This window comes from Rousettus aegyptiacus, unplaced genomic scaffold (genome assembly GCF_014176215.1).
Source record: "Rousettus aegyptiacus isolate mRouAeg1 unplaced genomic scaffold, mRouAeg1.p scaffold_m13_p_3, whole genome shotgun sequence".
Taxonomy (NCBI): Eukaryota; Metazoa; Chordata; class Mammalia; order Chiroptera; family Pteropodidae; genus Rousettus; species Rousettus aegyptiacus.
The window spans coordinates 148,953,633-148,965,862 of NW_023416306.1; the positions used below are offsets into that span (position 1 = coordinate 148,953,633).

Here is a 12,230-nt window from a genome sequence, read left to right on the forward strand (position 1 = left end):
TATAGACGATTGGGTTTGAAGCTGAGGAGCAATTCTTTATAACAAGCAGTTATACAATCATTGTTCAGAGTACATCCAAAAGGATGAGGGAGAGGCAGGAGTTTAGTACATTTCACAGTTTTCTAGAATTAGTAATTAAATGAATAGTGGAGAAAGAAGTAGAATATATGTGGAGTGGGGAGAAGAGAGGAGCTAGTTTGTAGCATGTAAAAATATCTGTTGGGATTGATAAATTTAATTTGATAAGCCTGGACTCTAATATAAGTACAATTCAAATTGTGGTCTCGACTAGCCAGTCTGAAATTTTAAGAAGTTGTGACAAATATACATAACACAAAATGTATCATTTAATCATTTTTTAAATTGTGTTAAAATATATATGTATAACTTAAAATTTACCATTTTAACCATTTTTAAGTATATAGTTCTGTAACATTAAGCACATTCACATTGTTTTGCCACAATCATAGCTATCTACCTATAGAACTTGTCTATCATCCCAAATGAACCTCTGCATCATTAAACAATAACTCCCCATTTCTCCCTCCCACTAGCCTCTGGCCACCACTATTCTGCTATGGTCTCTATCAATTTGACTACTCTAGCTACCTCATATAAGTGAAATCATACATTATTTGTTCTTTTGTGTCTGGCTTATTGCACTTAACATACCCTCAAGGTTTATCCACGTTGTGTATGTATTATAATTTCATTCCTTTTTAATGATGAATAATAATCTATTTTAGGTACATACCACATTTTGTGCAAATTATTTTTATCGGTCCTCAATAAGAAAAGTTTGTGCCAGAATATAAAGTATCTATGTCAGTAAGTACCATGTTTTAGTTCCTTTGACATTTTTGTGGGGAGATTTTTTTCAATGAAGGAAGACGAATGCTGATTTACGTTCTGGAGCAAGATCCTCTTCTCATCCCAACCCATAACTTTGAGTACACTGGTATAATTGGTATTTAGAGATCCAGCTTTGGACTGGATATTTGGGAACCATTATCTTGTAAAAGAAAAAAATCCAAACTAGGATTAGGATGCGGTCTTTCTGCATGATGTAATTTACAGTGTCCTTCTAAGAAGAAAGAATTTCTGACAAAATGACTGTTCAAAATTCTAATAAACTAGTGGGGCTAAAACTTCTGAGAAACCAGTTATTCATGCACTTACCTTTCAGTGACTTTTACTAAACTTTATTTCTTTTTTTGTATCTAATCTAAAATAATTGTCTAACCAATCTCCTTTTCTCCCAAATATCCCAACCTAAAATAAATCTTGGACTTCTTAAAGAATAATAGTTAAAAGGAAAATCATGACTCAGGTACAGATATGAAATAAATACATGTCAAAGATTTAATTAAACTCATTAATTAATGATGGAACTAAAAAAGATGTCACAATCAGTTCAGAGGAAAATCCAAAGACCAGATAAATATCTAAGCCCATCAGAAATGTTAAAATCAACATTCCTAATAGGTACAAAGTTGGCTTATTATAGGCCATAGGGATGGGATGCCAATAGAAACCTCAAGTAACAGAATTTATTTTCATGTCTAAAGACAATAATTATTTGCATTACTATCAGTTTTCTACAAATTAGCTTATATTTCTTCAGAGTTGTAAAACAGTTCAAAGACAATAAAAGGCATAAACCTCATTAAATCTGAAAAGAGGGAAAGGTATATTTAAAACAATGCATAATTTTCGATTTCCTGATAATCTTTTGGTCCATTTAAAAGTATCTCATACTTTCTCCTATATCGATACTACAGGAGACCTTCTCCCTTGTTACAAGATAGTAACAAAATTTCGATGTATGATCATAACAAAATTATCTCAAATTTTTTCTTTAACGCTTGGCTTCTAACATTGGTTGCTGATTGAGAGAAAAAGTAGATAGTTTTCACTTAATCTTCATATTTTTAGCATGGCACCTTTAGCCTTAACTAGACTTTACCCTCTCCAGGGAATCATCCTAAGCCTTCTTTCTTGCCTGAGCCAGGAGGGACAGTTACTTAGGAACTAAGGAGGAAATCTGGTTGTCTAACTGCTTCTGAAATAGACTTTTAATCAATTATTCTGCTTTTAGTTCCAACTTAACCTCTGCTTCTTGAGGTACCTGGTGTTCCCCGTTCTTGAGCCTTTTGGTGGTTCTCTGGAGGCAAATCAGGCTTGCTCTTGGCCTGTCCTTTGACAGGTGATGAGTCTGCTAAGTCATTTCGCACTATCTTTTTGCTTTCCAGCTTCCAAAATGTTCGTGATTTTATCTCCTCTTCTGTTTTCTGAGAGACAAACAGATAATGGCTAGACCATAAATGGCAATAGAACTCTGACCCATAACCTCTGCAGCCACCAGCCTAGGAAGCCAAACCACAACCTCTGAGACAACCAGCTCAGAATGGTCTGAACTGAGTCAACTTCCTCATATTTTGCCCCCACTTTCAGCACAAGACCAGGCAGAGAAAACCAGTTCAATAGCATAAGCCTGGCTTCTAGTTAGCACACCTCTAGCTTCCCCATGACAATGACCTCCAGTCAGCATATCTGAGGCCTTCTCTCTCTCTCTCTCTCTCTCTCTCTCTCTCTCTCTCTCTCTCTCTCTCTCTCTCTCTCTCTCTCTCTCTCTCTTTCATTATAAAGCTTTTGCACTCCTCTGCCTGAGTCCTTTGGCCAAACACAAGTGATGGTGGCTGACTCCCTACTACAGCAAGTTCTGAACAAATAGCTTCTGTCTGTTCTCATTCGGGTGGTCTTGTCTTTTTTAGATTGAAGTTTTGGGTGTCTCTCATTTTTTTTGAAGGGATTTCAGGAGGAAATAGAGTTAAATGTGGCCCAATCCATCATCTTTAACTGGTGGTGTTTTCCTGTGTGTTCTTTTCTCTGTGACTTGGATGTCAGTGATCTATCCTTTCCCCTTCAGCTCCAGAAAGCCTAGAAATAACCTTTGTCTGTTCCTCTCACAAACCTAGATGTAAAATTTAAAACCTATTCATATTCTAAAGAATCTATTGGAATAAAAGCATTAGAGAATAATAAGACTTTGGTGAACCTTACCTAGGATGGATGAGGTTGCATAATATGCATATACCCCATAGCAAAGAACTTAAACTTAACTCCCCAAACATTTAAAACATTTCTTTCTCCCCTCAAGTCTGTCCTCTGAGATGACACTGTCTTTTTCCCAGGAAGTTTGGAGTCTTACTGACTCCTTCATCTCTGATTGATTCCCCTAAATCTTCTAAATCTTCACCTCTTTGCCCTACAAAGCAATTCAGCTCAGCCCCCAATCACACTACTCACAGCACAACAAATACTGATTCATCAGCCGTTCAAACCTTAGTGTTAGGTTAACTTGTCTCACTGGAGATGTGTGTGTCTCACTCTCATTCTAAGGAGCCTTCATGAATTTCTTCAAAAGGAATTCAGACATTTGTTCCCAAGAAGTTGTCTCATTCCAGCTCCTTGGGAGAAAAAAAAAGTTCCCTATATCTCTAAACCACCAACAAAATATACCTTTTCTCACTTACTAACGGTCTTTTTGTTTCCAACTAACTTGCAAACTTCTTGAGCGAATAGCCACATATTTTTATTATCTGTAGTGTGCCTAATAATATTTTAAAAGTTTATGGATCAGTGAACAGAAAGGATGGATAGAATTTCAATGAAAGAAAATAGGGAGCCTCTTTAGTGGGTCCTCTAAGTTTCGACTTTATCTTCAACACACTAAACAATCCAATAAGGTGCCATATTAAAAATCTTTATCGTATATCTTCCATGCTGAGCACTCTATTCAACAGGTTTTAGTTGACCTGTGTGGCATGCATTCATTATTAACACCTTTCTTTTCCTGCATCAGTTAGGGATTGCTACAATATCATATAGTGTCACTGCCTACAGTGGGATGGGGTTCCACATCACACTTCACTATCGTGGTTTTAAAAAGTTAGTTTATTTTCACATGTAAAAGAAGTCCACAGGTGGGTAGTTCAGGGTTAGTATGGAAACTACAGAAGGCATAAAGGATCCAGGCTTCTTCTTTCTCTTTACTCCACCTTCCTAAGCATCTTCAAGGTGCCAATGTAGTCTCAGAGAGCTGTTGGAGCACCAGCCATCAGGTCCTAGTCTTAGCAATAAATAAGTGGAAAGGCAACAATAAAAAAGTGAAAAAGGCCTATGGCAGTGGTCTGCATTCTTTTTCAGAACTTTACCTGAAGTCCAATGCAAAAACTTTCATTTACGCCTCATTGGCTAGAAATTAGTCATATGGCCATACCTATTCCCAATGGAGATAAAAAAGGTAAATGCAGTTTTTAAATGTGCCCCCGCTCTCCCCACCCCTCTACCCCACACTGCCTGGAATAGGAGAGAATGGATATCGAGGAGGCCACTAGCACTTCCCGTTACAGTTCCTCTGGGATTTTCTGTACATGATATCCCAGTGCTTGGCATTAAGTTATCCTCGGAATTAGCGAATAAATGAATAAAACATTTTTAGATACATCGAGCAGTTCATGGCATGAACTTTTTTTTAAAACTTTATTTCTAGAGCAGTTTTAGGTTTACAGAAAATTTAAACAGAAAGTACAGAGAGTTCCTATATATCACCCCAGTTTCCCTTATTATTAACATCCTGCACTGGTGTGGTACCTTTGTTACAATTGATAAACCAGTATCGATACCTTATCACTAACTGAAGTCCATAGTTTATTTTAGGGTTTTTTCTTTGTGTCGCACAGTTCTACCGGTTTTGACACATTACATAATGTCATGTGTCCACTACTACAATATTGTATAGTGTCACTGCCTTTAAAATCCTCTGTGCTCCACTTATGCGTCCTTCCCTTCCTCCTCAGGAACCGCTGATCTTTTTACCATCACCATAGTATTGCCTTTTCCAGAATGACATATAGTTGGAATCATACAGTTATGTACCCTTCTCAGACTGGTTTCTTTCACTTAGCAATATGCGTTTACGTTTCCTCCAGTCTTTTTGCGGCTTGATAGTGTATTTCTTTTTATCACTGAATAATATGCCATTTTATGGATGTACCACAGTTTAGTTCAATTCACCTATTGAAGGGCATCTTGGTTGCTTTCAATTTATTACTAAAGCTGTTATAAACATTTGTGCAGGTTTTTGTATGGACTTAAGCTTTCGACTCATTTAGATAAATACCTAAGAGCATGAATTTGGATTGTATAGTAGAACTATGTTTAGTTTTACTAAGAAACTGACCAAATGTCTTCAGAAGTAACTGTACTATCTGCATTTCCATTCTGCAATGAGAGTTCCTGTTGCTCCGCATCCTCGTCAGCATTTGTTGTTGTCAGTGTTTGGATTTTAGCCATTCTAACGGAATTTAGCCATTCGATGATACTGGTATCTCATTGTTCTTTTAATTTGCAATTCCCTAATAATATATAATGTTGAACGTCTTTTCATATGCTATTTGAATATCATATATCTTTTTTGATGTGGTGTCTATTTAGATATTTTGTTTACTTTTTAATTGGGCTATTGAGTTTCAAATATTCTTTATATAGTCTGGATAACAAATCTTTATTAAATATGTGTTTTGCAGGTATTTCCACCCAGTCTGTGGCTTGTCTTTTCATTGTCTTATCTAATCAATTTTTTTTTTTTGGTATAAAGTTGTTCATCATATTTTCTTGTTTCTTAAACCTCTGCTGTATTTTGTGATATCCTCCTTTTTAATCCTATTATTTATTTGTTGCTATTTCTCTTTTATCTGAATCGGTGTCACAGGACTTTGTTTTATTACTCTTCTCAAAGATTTATTATTGATTTCTAACTTAATTGTAATATGGTCACAGAATGAGAACAATTTTTTTGCAATTTGTGGAAAGTTGCTTTCAGTGGCCTAAATCACAACTAATTTTGTATGTTTCAAAAGTATATGTGTTCTCAAAATGCTGGGTACAGAGTTCTATACATGTTCCTTAAACAGTTTTAATGGTATTGAAGACATTTTTGCAACGACTAGCGATTCTTGGATGTTTTCATATTTAAGAGTGCTATAGAGTGAATGTTTTATGTCCTCTCTAAATTCATATGTTGAAAACTAACTCCCAATATAATGGTATCAGGAGGCAGAGGACTGGGGGCTGATTAGGACACGAGGGGGGAGCTCTCATGAATGGGATTAGTGCCTTATAAAAGAGGCCCAAGAGAGCACACTACCACTTTGACTAAGTGAGGACACAGTGAAAAGACAACTATCTATAAACCAGGAGGCAGCCACTTACCAGACAATAAATCTGTCAACACCTTGGTCATGGACTTTCTAGCCTCCAGAACTGTACGGAATAAACTTCTGTTGTTTATAAGCCAGCCAATAAATGGTATTTTGTTATAGATTGCTCGAATGGACTAAAGAAAAAATGAGGTACTAAAAAGGTGGTTGGAAAATCTTTACGCACAGATGGGACTTGTTGACTGGGCCTTCGATGTAGGGTGATTACTTATGGATTCAGAGAGTTCATTACGGGATCCTCGAAATGTCAATATTCTGCCATTTTAATCTAATTTGTTTTCTAAAATTACATTGGCATTTGTCTGTCTGCCATTATCTTCTCTCCTGTTCTTTTTCTTTGGGCTTGTAAACTTTTCCTTCATTAGAAAAAATTTTTTATCGAAGTATATATGCATTCAGAAAAGTGCCCACAAAGATACAATCTGAACACACATGTAAACAAGCACTCAAATTAAGAAACAGAACATTATAGGCACTTTGTGAGCCTCCCCATGTTCTCTTCCAGAGTCATTATTCCAAGTGTAAGGACTACAATGACTTCTAACAGCATGGATATTTGAGTAGTTTCCAGTTTGTGGCTATTGTAAACTATGGGTAGGAACTTTATACATGGCCTTATTTAGTGAACATATGTACACATTTTTGTTGGATATACGTCTAGGAGTGAAACTGTTAGGACAAAGATTATGCATATATTTGGCTTTAGGTGATACTGCCAAACAGTTTAACAAAGTGATGGTACCAATTTATGTTCCTTTCGGCAGCATATTAAGAGTTCTAGTTGCTCCACAATCTTGCCAATACTTGGTATTTTCTGTCTTTTTCATTTTAGCCTTCCTGGTGGGTATGTAATAGTATCTCATGATTTTAATTTGCATTTACTCTTTACTATTTGCTTTTTATGTGTTTCAGGATACAGCAGATTAAAATGCAGGGTATTAATCTTTATCTACCAGAAATTTTCCCTTTATGGATACTTATCTAATGGAACTTAGAACCTTCCTCTTGTACTGGAGGTTATGTAACACAGAGGGTGAGGGCAATAAGCTTTGCAATCAGATATACTGAAGTTTGATTCCCAGCTCCACTGCTTACTTGTTTTATGATTTAACTTTTCTCAATTTTATGTAAAATGGCACTAATAATACTACTGCCTCACCAGGTTATTATGAAGATTAAATGATAAAATATGTAAAATGTTTTGCAATGTTCTTAGCACACTGTGATCACAATCAACAAATGGCAGTTATTATATCTTATAGTTTATGCACAACTTTTTTCTTCTGATTTACACATTCTATGATAAAGCAATAGCACATAGTTGCTGATAAAAGTGGTTAAATGAACGATTTTAAACAGAAGGTATTGTTATGTAAAATGGCATAAATTATAATGGCTATAGTACAAAATACACTGCTAATGAGTAATACATTATTATTAGTAGTAGTAGTAGTAATACATTATTTAGACAAGTGTCTCTTCTTTTTACCTTCATCATGTAAGTTAAAATTATTGCAGTTCAGAAACACTACTGGAGCTGATTAGTAATGATGACAATTGGATGTCTCACATTGCATTTGTGCGGGTTCCAGAGGTTTCTCCCTTCAAATCCCAAACTAAAACAAACAAAATTACCATGCCAAAAACCAAAAACACCACTTTTCTAAAGAGACGTTAAGCCTTTCAAACAGACCCTTTGTTCAGCACTGAAAAACTGGAGAGGCAAGAGCTGCCCAGCAGCTTCCGTACAAGATGGCGCCGCCCATTGTACACCCCAGTTGAAATTACGTCCTCCTAGCCCGTCGTAGGACCGGAAGTGGTTTCGGCCCCAGTGGATCCGGGTGGGTGCGCGCAGGTGGCTGCAGAGGTTCCAGTTCTTCAGCGTGCGGTGCCGCAGGTGTTCGAGTGGCATCTGAACCGCAGGTAAGTCAGGATCAGGGGTCGGCGAGGCCTTTCACCTGGCTTGTGCACGGGGCAGAGGGGTTTGCCAATGCAAATTGAGGAGAGGGGACGTGGAGCTGGTAATGTCACCATGTGCGGGGGCGGCTGATTGCGTGAACCCAGCAGTCCCAGGGCGGCTTGGCCCTGCCCCTCTCCCCGCCCCCCCGGCGCGGCCTCCCGGCCCTGCTGGTCCGCGGCGGGGGTGGTTAAGAACCCAGGTGCGCGGACCCCTGCGCCCTTCCCAGACAGTCCCATCGTTTCCCCTTATCCTCTTTACGAGCACCATCCAAACCTTCGTCGCTTCTTGACCCAGTAAAAAGGAAGCAGCGCGCGCAGCACCTGGCACCTCCTTGGATGCTGCGTGTTCAACGCGTCCAGTTACAGTTCCCTCCCCCTGATTCGTGATAACCTACCCCCGCCTCCCTTTGTTACCACCCCTTTCTTCACATGCCACACCCGCTGCTTTGGGCCTTGCTGGAAGCCACCCCCCCTTTTTTTTTTAGCCCCATAACCTTGGGGTAGATCAAAAAACTAGAACGTTAATGATTATTTAGTACAAGATCGATGCCTGCTCATTAAAATATAAACAAACCCAAACCTTTGTAAGCTTTCAATATACTATTGGACGTAAACGAGCTCCCTTAGATACCTACTGCAAACACCAAATTATTTATACCGTATATTTTTTTAGTTGTAGTATAAGGACACTGAAAGGTTTTGTTAATTATCAGAATTAGAAAGTGCAGGAGAAAAGAGGTTTAATAGGGGTAAGGAATGATTATTTTTTGTCAAGTTGAGCTTGTTTTAAAAATGCGTGTATTTTTTTCTATTTTAGTCGTAGTCCATGCAAACAATCTTGTAAAACATTCGTGTAAAAAATTTAAACAAAATAGTTGCTCTTTGACCTCTTTTCACTTCCATTTTTCCTTTAGGTTCTTGCCGCAAAATAAGGACTGTTATCCGTTTGGGGTGTGTTTTTCTATTTATTTTTCTTTACATTTATTGACAAGTGTTTGAATGTACAAGATTTATTCGTGTTAAACTTACAAAAGTGTATTTTACAAATATGGTTAATCCTACCTATTCAGTAACTTTTTGTGCTTAAAAATGGGTCTTAGAACTTCTTCAATATGTAGCGATCTACCTATTCTTTCTATTTGCTCTATAAATTCCATAGTATGTTAAGATTCCATAGTACGTGAGATTCCATAGATTGCTTACAAGTTTTCACTGTTAGACTGTTTTCACTGTGGCATAGAAAAAAGCTTTCCACGTGCCTCCAGTGTGCTCCCATGAGCATGTCTTAAGAGTAGAGACCGCAGGTGGAATAGCTAGGTGGCAGGATGTGGACATTATAATGTGAAACTAGTTACTAGTTAGATTATTGTTTTATGGTTGTTAGCTATTTGTATTTGCTCTCTTGAGAAATGTCTCATTTCTATTGGGTTGTCTTTTTACATATAGTAGTGTTTTAATATTTTGGATATTAATCTTTCGTTATGTATATACGTTTTATATATTCCCAAATTAGTGGTTTTTAAAGTTATTGCTTGTCTTTTAGCCATATGGCATTTTTGTTGAACCAAAGTTAAAAATTTTACATTTAAGTATATCAGTCTTTTACATGTATGTATTTCGTATTTTCTGACTGTCATTCCCTACTCCGATGGTTCTCAAATGGGAGATGTTTTGCCTTCTGGGGCCATTTGGCAATGTCAGGAGACATTTTTTGGTTGTCCATTGGGGTGGTGAGTGCTAGTGGCATCTAGTGGGTAGAAGCTAGGAATGCTGCTGAACATCCTACAGTGTACAGGATAGCCCTCCACAACAAGGAATATTTTTGGCCTAAAACGTTAATAGTTCTGAGGTTGAAAAACTCTACCTTGAGACAAAGCAGGGTCTTCTCTTATAACTATATTTTCTCCTATAAGTTCTTATGCATTTGAGTTTTTCTCTAGTTCCTCTGAGTGTGTGTGTGTGCATAATTATTATTTTCTAGCGTCACACTGAATAATATTTAGTCCAGTCTTGACCCCATTAATCTCATTCTCATGCCACATTTATCATGTACTGATTTCTCACACTCACGAAGTCTATTTCTAAACTCTCTCCTGTTCTATGGCCTAACTTCCTTCCTTCCTTCCTTCCTTCCATCCTTCCTTCCTTCCTTCCTGTTTCTTTTTTTAGCCAAAACTGATGACATATACCGGGGATAAGATCTCCTATATTCCGGATAATAACAGTTTTGCAATTTCTTTTATGCATTTGAGATTAAGGAGGGAAGGAAGGAAGATTACAAGGAGGTGGGAGAAGGCACGGCAGGGATCTGATTACCTTTTGCAGGCTTTAGAAGGAGGGGTGCGAAAGGGGGCATTTCAAAGTTATGTTAACCTAGGAGCACATAAACAGTGGACTGAGTTTATTTAAGGCAAGGAAGTAAATAAGTCATATGTCTGGGGCGCGGCTACCCACCATGACATGCAGAGTTTGGAATTTATGATCAGATCAACCTGTGAGGTTACTTTTCATAGAACCCCTTTCTTGGTCCGCACAACAGAAATAATGTGAACTTATTTGACTAATAAACCCTGGTAGCATAAAAGTATCATTTAATGCTGATGATTTATCCAATTTATCCAAACCAAACTCAAACCTTTATTATCAAATAAGTTTCCTAAATCAGTGGTTCTAACCTTTTGGGCACCAGGGACCAGTCCTCCTATGAGAATCTAAAGCTTTATAATCTGAGGTGGAGCAGAGGCAGTGATGCTAGCGCTGGGGAATGGCTGCAAAGATAGATGAAGCTTCACTTGCTGGCCTGTCGCTCACCTCCTGCTGTGCTGCTGTGTTCCTAAGAGGCCACCGACCGTGGTTTAGAACAGTTGGAATAAGTTAAATTGATCTGCTCAGATGGCTGGTTTTTTTTTTTTTTTTTTTAGAAGAATTGCCTTTCTGAAATTTGCTTTTCAGAAGATGGCCCAGATAAATGTTCTTGGAGAAGGCCAGGTATTCATATCTCAAAGGTATAACGAAAGAAATGCAAGGTTCTCCTGGAAGGACTTTGGTTTCCTAAAGCCAATATTTGTCAGCCTTTTGTGGTGAATAGGAGAGGTTTTGAGATGGTAAAATGAATTGATGGTTTTTGAATAGTTTTTGTAGCCACACCTCTGGTCCTATAAAGGCTTCATTTGTAAAGCAAGGACAGCTGTTTTTAATACCTCAAGAATTAATTAGGTCACCACCTAAATGGTGGCAAAAGACTGACAAATCCATCCACCCATTGCTGGAATATTTCTTTACCTCTCAGTACATTCGTTACCAGGCTCTGACATTTGCTTCCGATTTGGCCAAATTTCTGATAAAAAAAAAATTATTAAATCTTTTCAAATATCTTGTCAAGTTTTAGCTGGGACAAACAGTACGTATTTCTGGTGGTATTAAACAACCCCATGGACCCAATGGGGTGCAAAGGTTACTACTTCCCAAGATCCAGAGCCACTCCCAAAGACAGCCAAAAGCAATTGGTCTGCAGGTGGAAAGGAAGAGACAATGTGAAATTTTATTTCCCTCTCTCTTTGGCCTCCAGATGTAATGCATTTAGAAAGACTTTTGAGGGTCTTCGCTGGGTTTAGGACATTCTAATTAATGCTCTTAGGTCTTTGACCTAGAAGTGAAAATTACACCAGAAAGATTTGTAGCCTCAGGTGGTTTATTTTTAAAAAGTAACTGTTCAATAGTCTTTTCAGAGTGGAAAGGCAGTTCAGACAGAGGGGTTATTAGAATGAGTCCTGAAATAGAGGATAGGGTGGAACAATAATAGTTAAGTTCGTCCTATGGTCTGTTGTGTTAGGTACCACTTATGTTTTAAATTTTTTCACTAGCTCTTTTAAATAAATCTTTCTGTGAAGCTACTTAGAAATTTTAAAACTTTGGTGAGCTTCCACATGCTAATTAAAATATGTATCTCATTCTGTTTGCTCAATTTGGGAATCCTTACTTTCATGT

General features: G+C 37.6%; 1 protein-coding gene across 3 annotated transcripts in view; it reads left to right on the top strand.

The window, feature by feature from the left end:
- The first annotated feature begins 8,105 nt into the window (after nucleotides 1-8,105).
- EXD2 (exonuclease 3'-5' domain containing 2) overlaps nucleotides 8,106-12,230 on the top strand; it is a 36,879-nt gene continuing 32,754 nt past the window's right edge. The window contains exons 1-2 of one of the 3 annotated variants that reach the window (XM_016131336.2): nucleotides 8,153-8,207; nucleotides 9,158-9,194. The gene's annotated coding sequence lies outside the window, so the exon portion shown is untranslated. Of the gene's footprint in view, nucleotides 8,208-9,157; nucleotides 9,195-12,230 lie in introns of all 3 variants that reach the window. The other 2 variants (XM_016131335.2, XM_016131338.2) reach the window with 2 other exon arrangements.